The 8816-nt window shown below is 50.4% G+C and overlaps 1 long non-coding RNA gene across 1 annotated transcript; it reads left to right on the forward strand.

The window, feature by feature from the left end:
* The first annotated feature begins 2860 nt into the window (after positions 1–2860).
* Positions 2861–7874, forward strand: LOC129678114 (uncharacterized). The gene is made up of 4 exons (XR_008720321.1): positions 2861–2923; positions 4321–4370; positions 5084–5213; positions 7500–7874. It is a non-coding gene; the product is annotated as an uncharacterized LOC129678114 (long non-coding RNA).
* Positions 7875–8816: the final 942 nt, after the last annotated feature.

The following is an 8816-nucleotide window of genomic DNA, read 5'->3' on the forward strand; positions in this document are numbered from 1 at the left end:
CACACACACACACACACACACACACACACACACACACACACACACACGTACACACTCATGCACATGTGCAAAACAAGCCCAAAGTGGGAGAATGGGGGGGTGTGGCAGAGAGAAGGAAGAGATGGAGAAAGAGGATGTGGGCAGAAACAGCCCAAATGAAACATATGGCAAGTAATATTGGGGTACATGGCCGGGAAATAGCAGGTTAGCATCAGGGCTGATAATGCCCAACTTCAGTGCTTTAAAGCTTATTATAAAGGTCTCTGTGTCTTTTATTCGGGAACTGAATGGCCTAAAGTGGGGTAGAAACCCCTAATAGATACTTAGTAGCAAGTGGGGTGTAACCATGCCTCCCCCAAATAATCCTACTACAGATATAAAATAACAACACCACCTAGAGCTGATCCGAGCTCACTGAAACTGTAGAAGACCCTGGGCAGGGCCTTCCTCCCCAGCACAGAGATGAGAAAGACTCACCCTGTTCCTCAGTGCTTTGCTCTTGTTTTCTAATGGTGGCCACGGTATTTTTTATTTTACAGCCCTAACTGAGGTCAATTAGGACACGCCATAAACCATTCATATTCGAACTGTGCAAGTTGTTTTGGTGTGTGTATACTCCATGAAGCCATGATCACAGGCAAGACAGTAGCTGTAACACCAACCCTATCATTCCTCCCTCTCCCAGTTTCTCCACGGTCTGCCGTCCTAATCAGTTTTCTAGGTATTTTTATTCTAGACAAAAGCATACAGCATGTTTTCTTTGTGTGTGGCTTCTTCATGCCACATAATTATTCTGAGATTCTGCCATAGTGTGGCTGGTGTCAGGTGTTTATTCCTTCATATTATTGATGTATGCACCAAAATTGGTTTATTAATTCACGTAGTGGGGGAAGTTAGAGACTGTCTCAGTCTTCAGCTAGTCCCAAAACGAGTAGGAGGAGCTACTCTCTTTCTGTCTCTCTATCTCTCTGTGTCTCTGTCTCTCTCTGGGGTGATGGGTGGCTTGGGGTTTGTTTCTGTTTCTGTTTTTTTCTTTATTTGTTTTATGTGTATGGGTATCTTGCTTCCATGCGTGTCACATGTATGTATATATACCACATGTGTAGCTGGTGCCATAGATCCCCCGGAACTGGAGTTACAGATAGTTGTAGCTGCCGTGTGGGTGCCAGGCCTTGAAACAAGGTCCTAGAGAAGTGCCCAATGCTCCTAACCATTGAGCCATCTCTCCACCCTTTCTTCCTTCCTTCCTTCCTTTCTTTCTTTCTTCCTTCCTTTCTTTTTTTTCTTTCTTGCTTTTTTTCTTACGTTCTTTCTTCTAAAGATAGAGTCTCACTATGCAGTCTAGAACTAGGTCTAGAACTAGGCTGGCCTGGAAATCATGGAAACCTGCCTCTGCCTCTCTCAGTCTCTCTGCCTCTCTGCCTCTGCCTCTCTGCCTCTCTGCCTCTCTGCCTCTCTGCCTCTCTGCCTGCCTCTCTGTCCCTGCCCTTGCCCCTGCCTCTGCCCCTGCCCCTGCCCCTGCCCCTGCCCCTGCCCCTGCCTCTGCCTCTGCCTGAGCGCAGGCCTGCACCAACAGAGGAAAACTTTTGGGGGCCATTTCTCTGCTTCCACCATGTGGCCTCAGGTGATGAAGCTCAGGTTGTTGGGCTTAGCAACAGCACCGGCCTTAAACCACTGAACCACTGCCAGCCTTGTTTTTATTTTTATTTTTGATGGTTTTCACGCTGAGGCCTAGCTGATAAGGATCTTATTTTGAGCAACATTGTGGTATCAAGACAGAGCACAACCATCTTCTGGAAAATAACTTTCAAAGCCACATAATCATGAAAGGAAAAAAAAAAAAATCCACACAAATATAAACCTCAAAAAAGGAAGCCGGTCATTACCCAACAACAACCAGCCAGCTTCGGAAAATTTATCAAAACTCATTCACCAAGGGGCTGGAGAGATGGCTCCACCGTTAAGAGCAGTTGGTCTTCTCTTCCAGAAGACCTGATTCAGTTCCCAGCTTCTGTATGGCAGCTCACAACTGTGTGTAACTCCAGTTCCAGGGGTTCCAGAGGCCTCTTCAGAATCCAGGGGATCCTAGCTGACCTTCACAGACCCTGCGTGGACGAAGCACACAGGCATACATGCAGGCAAGGTACCTATACACATGAACATCCTTAAAATTAAAAAAAAAAAAAAAAAAAAAAAAAAACCACTCACTAAATAACAATGCCCGGAGATGACGGCCAAGTGACTGAGGGAGCAGTAAGTCCCTGAACCTGAGGGGTGCAGAGGTCAGTGGGGATAAGAGGGATTAGAAGAGAGGATCCCAGGAGGCAGAAAGCTCATAGCAGGGGCTCCTGGTCTGCCTGAGAGGGGCACACCAAGCGAAGTATTGCAGCACATAGCAATAGCTGGGGTGCTCTGACAGGCGCTGGGCAAGCAACGGTTTTCATCTTTTCTGCCTCATAGGTCTCCACCCTGCTGTCCTCTTTTCTGTGTGTGATCTCCGTTTCCAGACAAGCTCACTGGACTGGGCAGCCATTTAAGAACTCATCTGGGCCATGGAATTCCAAGGTGAGAATGTACTCAGGGTCACTTCCACACGCAGGGAGGAGATCACGGGCCCACCGAGTTGGTAGGAATCAGTGCGTTAGCCCTGCGTGAAGCAGTCACCTGTGACCTCGCATCTGACTCTGAGAATGTTCCCTACTCTCCTCAACTGCTCCACCCTGAGCCTGTTTCCTCGTGCTCTTTGCCCCAGGTAGTGACTAGCCCATCCCCCTTCATTCCCTGAACCCTCAGCTCTAGCCTCTCCCCGAGAGCATAGGACAGGAGTTGGCCTAGCCCCACCCTCTCCTGTATAAATTACTCCCCAGAGGGGAGAGGGCTGAGAGAGAGCCTCAGGCTTCCTGACTCTACACTGCACTCTCAGGTAAGGGCCTGGCCCTGCTTGTTGAGGGTGGACTGGGTGCCTGTGCGGCCCTAGACTCTCCGAATGTGTGTTTGTGCACTAAACTGGCTCCCGTGTGTCTGGGGATGTTGCATGTCCACTGTGTCGATCTGTTTCTAAAGGATTGTGTGTGCCTGTGCCAGGTGGCTGCGTGTTTGTACGCTGTCTGTCCTCCCCAGCTTGCAGAGCCCCTATACCTCCCCTCTGTAAGAGTTAGAACTGACCTGCCAGGTAGAGAGGTTACCTGAGAGTTATGGGCTTGCAAAGTCCCGTCTAGAACTAACAGCTCCTGTTGCTTAGATAGCCAGCCCTTTTAACGCAGGTCTTGATTGGCCCCAAGGTTTCCTATCCCGTCCCTTCACACCCCCCAAGTCCAGCTTCGTGAGACTCTTCCAAGCTCATCATTAGTCAAGGGCAAAGAGTAAGGATCGGTCAAGACTGGAAGATGGTTCCGCAGTTAAGGCCACTGGCTGCTCTTCCCGAGAACCTGGGTTCAGTTCCCAGCACCCACAAGGCCTCTCCCAGCCACATGTAACTCCAGTTCCTGGGCATATGGCATCCTCCTCTGGCCTCTGTGGGCACTGCAAGAACATGGTGTCCAAACATAAGGCAAAACACCTATACATATAAGTTAAAAAAGAGAGAGAGAGAGAGAGAGAGAGCCAGAAAGACTTTGAACATAATTTGGGTCTGATTTCAGCTGAACATGCAGAAGCCAAGAAAAAATGAATGGTTTGGTAGGGCTGGGGTCAGGCTCAGTGGTAGAGAGCCTGATTTCCAAGTACAAGGCTCTAGACTTGATCTGCAGCTCTGGACCTTCTGTTTTAGAAGGGGTGTGTGTGTGTGTGTGTGTGTGTGTGTGTGTGTGTGTGTACATCTATGCTCATGTACTGTGTTATAGAGTTATAGATACTGGTCCATCCTGGGGTTGCCAATTGTGATTTGTGTGCCAGGCTGCAAAAGATGAGGTTAGACCCCAAGAGCCCCCATGACGACAGCTTCTCAGTGAATGACAGACTGACTCAGACCTCAAACCTCCCACCCTCTTTCAATCCTTGTGGAAGAAGACAATAATAAGCAGCGAGGGCTCTGGAAGGCTATCCATTCATCTGTGCAGCAAGAGCAAAGTTCTTAAGAATTCCTGGGTCCCCAGGAACCAACGCTCATAATCTGTGCTGCCCTTCCCTACTGGGTACACCAAGCCCTCCAAACATCCCTATTCTGCCTTTATACCAGGTATTTATACAGAGACCAAAGGGGAAGGGCTCCTGGCAGGCTCCCCTTTCGTGTTTTGAAGGAACTGTGTGTGTAGGAAGGAAAGAGATGAGGCTGTGTGGGCTTAGTCCACTGCCAACCAAAACTTCATCTGTTAACCGCAGGTATTCCGTGTGCTGCTTACTGCTTACTGCTTACAGAAAGATGGATCCGGGTAAGCTGCATGAAGTCTAGGAGGTAGAAGAGGGAAGAGAGGAGAGAGGAGAGGAGAGAGGGCAGAGGCACGCAATCAGCCATATCTACTGAATGCCAAGTGTGCTTGCATGTGTGTGTGTGTGTGTGTGTGTGCAGAGTTTCAAATGCAAACGAACTTTATAGTTTAAGAAACGAGTCTACACATCCTTCAGCTCACCAGTTCCTTAACCTCGGGAGACAAACAGGCAGGTCCCTCTCCCACGGTGCACAGGAGGCCCAGGGAAGTTAGGCGTTGTGCTCTGGGTGAGACCATGAAAGCACCATAGGGTCTGGAGCCCAGGGCCTAGCTCCTGGCAGGGCCTAGCCTTGCCATTGGCTCCCCTCAAAAAAGATACAAAGAAACTAGAACTCCTGGTAACCTTTGGGGACACCCAGTGGCACACAGGTGGCTTCTGCAGTGAGCAGTTCTGTCCCAGTGATGTGGCATCCCTCCTGGACAGTAGGGCAGAGTGAGGCTAGAGAATTTGCAAGCAGCAGACAAGACAGCATGAGCAAAGGCCCGGAGCGGGGACTAGGAGGTTGTAACCAAGACATAAGGAGGAGCCAACGCACGGCTCCAAGGGGCTGTAAGTGGACCTAACATGGATGAATGGGGGAAGGCTGCCGGGGCCCAGGGGGAGATGGAGGGGGAAGAACTGGGGTTCACCACAATGGAGTGCCTCTCCACTTCAGTGCCCTGAAATCTGACCAAGGCTAAGAGGGCAGACCACTGGCAGTGTGGACAAAACCCTAACCTCCTCCTACCTGGCCCGGCGCCACCCAGGGGGACTCAGCCAGTTCCTGAGCCCACAGGGATGCACAAGTGAGCTTTGTATTGACTTTCAATATGAATCTGCTGCCAGTGGATGAATGAAGGGATGATTGCCAGGCAAGCGGCCAGGGCTGAGGAGCCTTGATGGGGGTGGGGTGTGAACCCAAAACTAGCAGCATCGGGGAGAAGGCAGGGGCAAGTTGTCTCCTTCAGAACCAAACGACTGAAGCTGCTGTTTCTTTTTCCCCTTTCTTCCCTCTCACAGGTTGCAAGGTAGGAACATTCTTTAGCCCTCTGCCCACCGCCCCTTCCCCCAGTCCTGCCCTGGTCCTTTCTTCCGGGCCTCTCACCTCATTCTTGGACCAGTACTCCACCAAAGGAAGTCAGGAAGACTCGGGGAGCAGCCTGGGAAGGGCGGGCGGGGTGCTGCGGCATCCGCCCACCCCCCTGCCAACTGCAACCTTCTTCTTGGCATTCCCTCCTCTGTTTTCCCATCTGTCTCTCTCCTTTCCTCACTTCCCTCCCCTGGCCCAGCAGCTCATCCTTTCTCCTGCTGCTTCCCAGACTGTTCTGAGCTCCCCTGGCTGGGTGGCTGGCTACCTCTCAAACCCCAGCCACCCTGCAGGGCTCCTAGGACAGGCTTCTGTTAGGAAGGCAAGGAAGGGAAGGCTGTCTGCTTGCCACTTCTCCCCTCCCAACCAGCAGCAGACAAGCACCCTGGACTGGACCATTGCCCCACTGCCATAGAAGAGAGGAGAAGGGTGGGGAGCAGCTGTTTCCTAGTGGCTGAGCCTAGATGAGGCACGAACTGCTGTTAAGAGGAAAGCCCCAAGTTCTGGAGAATGGCTTCCCGGTACTCTGCCCTAGTCAAACTCCTGCGAGGCCAAGGCAAAGTAGGGAGCCATCTACTCCCAGAGCAGGGGGTGCATAACCCCATCTCTGCCCCACTGGGATCCAGACCCCAGCGCTAAACATTCCTGGTCTCCAGCCAGAAAAGAAGGTTAAACAACACTTTCCCAAGCCTCTTGGATCCGAGAAGGGAAGTTTATCTTTCTCTTCTTCCTGATTGGGTGTGGCAGTTGCTCAGAGGCATTGTAGGCTCATATCTGGACACCTGTGCAAGTGTATACACATAAATGCATTCTTACTTCCTCATGGGCACATACCCAGACACAGCTATCTAATTACGGTTTGGTTTGGTTTCTGCATTGCTGGCTTTGTAGTTTCTGGATAAAATCTCTATCACTGAACTCCATACCCAGACACAGCTTTAAATCTTTATTTATTTGTTTGTTTTATTTTTTGAGACAGGATCTCACCACATAGCCTTGGCTGGCCTGGAGCTCCCTATGTATATCGGACTGGCCTTGAACTCACAGAGAGATCCACCTGTCTCTGCCTCCTGAGTGCTAGGATTAAAAGCATGCACCACCATACCTGGCCCCAAAAAAAAAAAAAAAAATTAAAGACGGGTCCTCATTCTATAGCCCTGGCCTGAAACTCACTGTATAGATCAGGCTAGTCTCAGACCTCCAGAGACCCACTTGCCTCTTCCCCCTCAAAAGGTTAAAGTCCTATGCCACCACTCTCTACAACCACAGCTATCGTATATTAATTTAACACACTTCTGTGCCGGGCATGGGAGCACACGCCTGTAATCCCAGCACTCAGGACGGCAGAGGCAGGTGGATCTCTGTGAGTTCAAAGTCAGCCTGGTCTACAAAGCGAGTCCAGGGTACACAGAGAAACCCTGTCCAAAAAAACAAAACAACAACAAAATACACACACGCGCACGCAAACACTTCCTACCTATACACAAACACATCCTGCTTTTCACCCCCTACCTTGACCTGCTCTTCTCTCCAGAGCCCAGATTTCCCCCTGCCTGGCTTTCAAGGAATTCTTATCCAGCCTTCTCAAGCTTCACCTTTGCTCCTAATATAGTGAGCTGTCATTTCTAGCAAGACAACACTTGTAGTCATTCTGCTAGGGCCCCTGGGATGGGAAAGGGGCCTGTGAGATGATTTGGTTTTTTTTTTTTTGTTTTGTTTTTTGTTTTTTTTTTTTTTGAGATCCAGAAAAAGAGGTCACAGATCTGCAAAAGAAATAAACCTACAACATCCAGATTCTTTCCCTTTTCCTTGCCCAGTCCTTAAAGAAGAAGGGCTAGGAGCAGTCCCTTGCTTGTGACCTCTGCCACCCAACTTCTTACCACGATCCCCTGCAAACGCTCAGGCATACTGAATCCCATGGGGAGGAGAGGTAAAGAGGAGTTAACTACAACCCTTGGCATTGGCTTTGAACTCTGACATTTCTCTTTTGGCTTTCCTTCCACAGGGCCATTGCCAGGGTCGTCCTCACTGTGGTCCAGCCCCTGGCCATAGTCCAGGGCACTGTCCTGGGGGACATCACCCTCCAGGTGGCCCACGCCCTGGTCATGGCCCAGGGCACTGTCCTGGGGGAAACCACCCTCCAAGGGGCCCAGGGCACTGTCCTGGGGCAAGCCACCCTCCAGGGCCTGGTGGCCCACCCCCTGGCCATGGCCCAGGGCACTGTGGGAATCATCATGGTCCACATCACTGAGAAATCAGAAGAAAAGAAGATACAGATGAAAAGTTTGCATAGAATCCCCTGCTGGCTTGGCACGGGGTCTAAACCAGACTTGCCCCTTGCAAATAAATAGCCTCCTGGAGGCCATATTTGTTCTCCTCAGAGACTGTCTTTCTTCACATCCACGTGGTGGTCTGAGTTTCCTTACTGTCCAAAGCAGGCATCCATCTTTGCATTCTCAGAAGCTTGACTAGGCGGGACCCACAGCATAGGGCTGCTTAGGATCACTCATCTGATGGGACTTCGACATTCCCTATTGTCTGCAGCCGTCCTCACCACTTCCTGAAAGCACAATGACCTCCCAACCTTCTTCTGTTACAGTCCCCTGAGCCCCACTCCAGGTGAGGCCTGCTCTCCCTGTCTTTCATACCTCCACATCTTCAAAGCCATCCAAGGTAGCTGCAGCCCCACTGTCTCCAGGCAGTTTCCATTCAAACTATTAGAGAGAGAAACTGTAGCTGAAAGCCACCTGCAGGGGTCTTTTTAAAAACCCTACTTTATTTGGAGTATTTAGGTTTCTATCTCCCTTCCACCAATGCCCCAACCTTAAGTAAGAGAGAGAAAAGGTTAGTGGGTAGAGGAGGCCCAGACCCCTTTACTTCTTCCTGCTATTTAGGGTCAAGGGGTTCTTCTAAGGCTCAGTCTCTGTCAACTGCAGGTGCAGCTAGCAGTCTCCTCCAGGCAGCTGAGCCCTGAAGTGTTTCTCTCCATCTGTCTACTACAAACCGCCACACTGCCTCTGGTCTCTCCAAACTGCCCCACGCCACACAGAAGGCCACCCGGTCTCTTTCTTGGCCTCATATTTATACTCTCAGAGTCCTAGACCATACCCCCCTCTGTGCCACAAAGATCACGCCCCACATGTGACAATTAACATATGTGGACAGACTTTGGCCCAACTAAAATCCCCCACTTGGGATTAAAACAAAAGCGTATTTACATAGCATACAAAGAAACCAAAACTTCCATTACAAGAAACCTCTCTCTTTGCACCTGCCTCTTCTCTGCCGCAAACCGCAGAACAGAGATGGGATCAGCCATCTT

Source organism: Psammomys obesus, unplaced genomic scaffold (assembly GCF_907164565.1).
Source record: "Psammomys obesus unplaced genomic scaffold, mPsaObe1.curated_primary_1811, whole genome shotgun sequence".
In the NCBI taxonomy this organism is placed as follows: domain Eukaryota; kingdom Metazoa; phylum Chordata; class Mammalia; order Rodentia; family Muridae; genus Psammomys; species Psammomys obesus.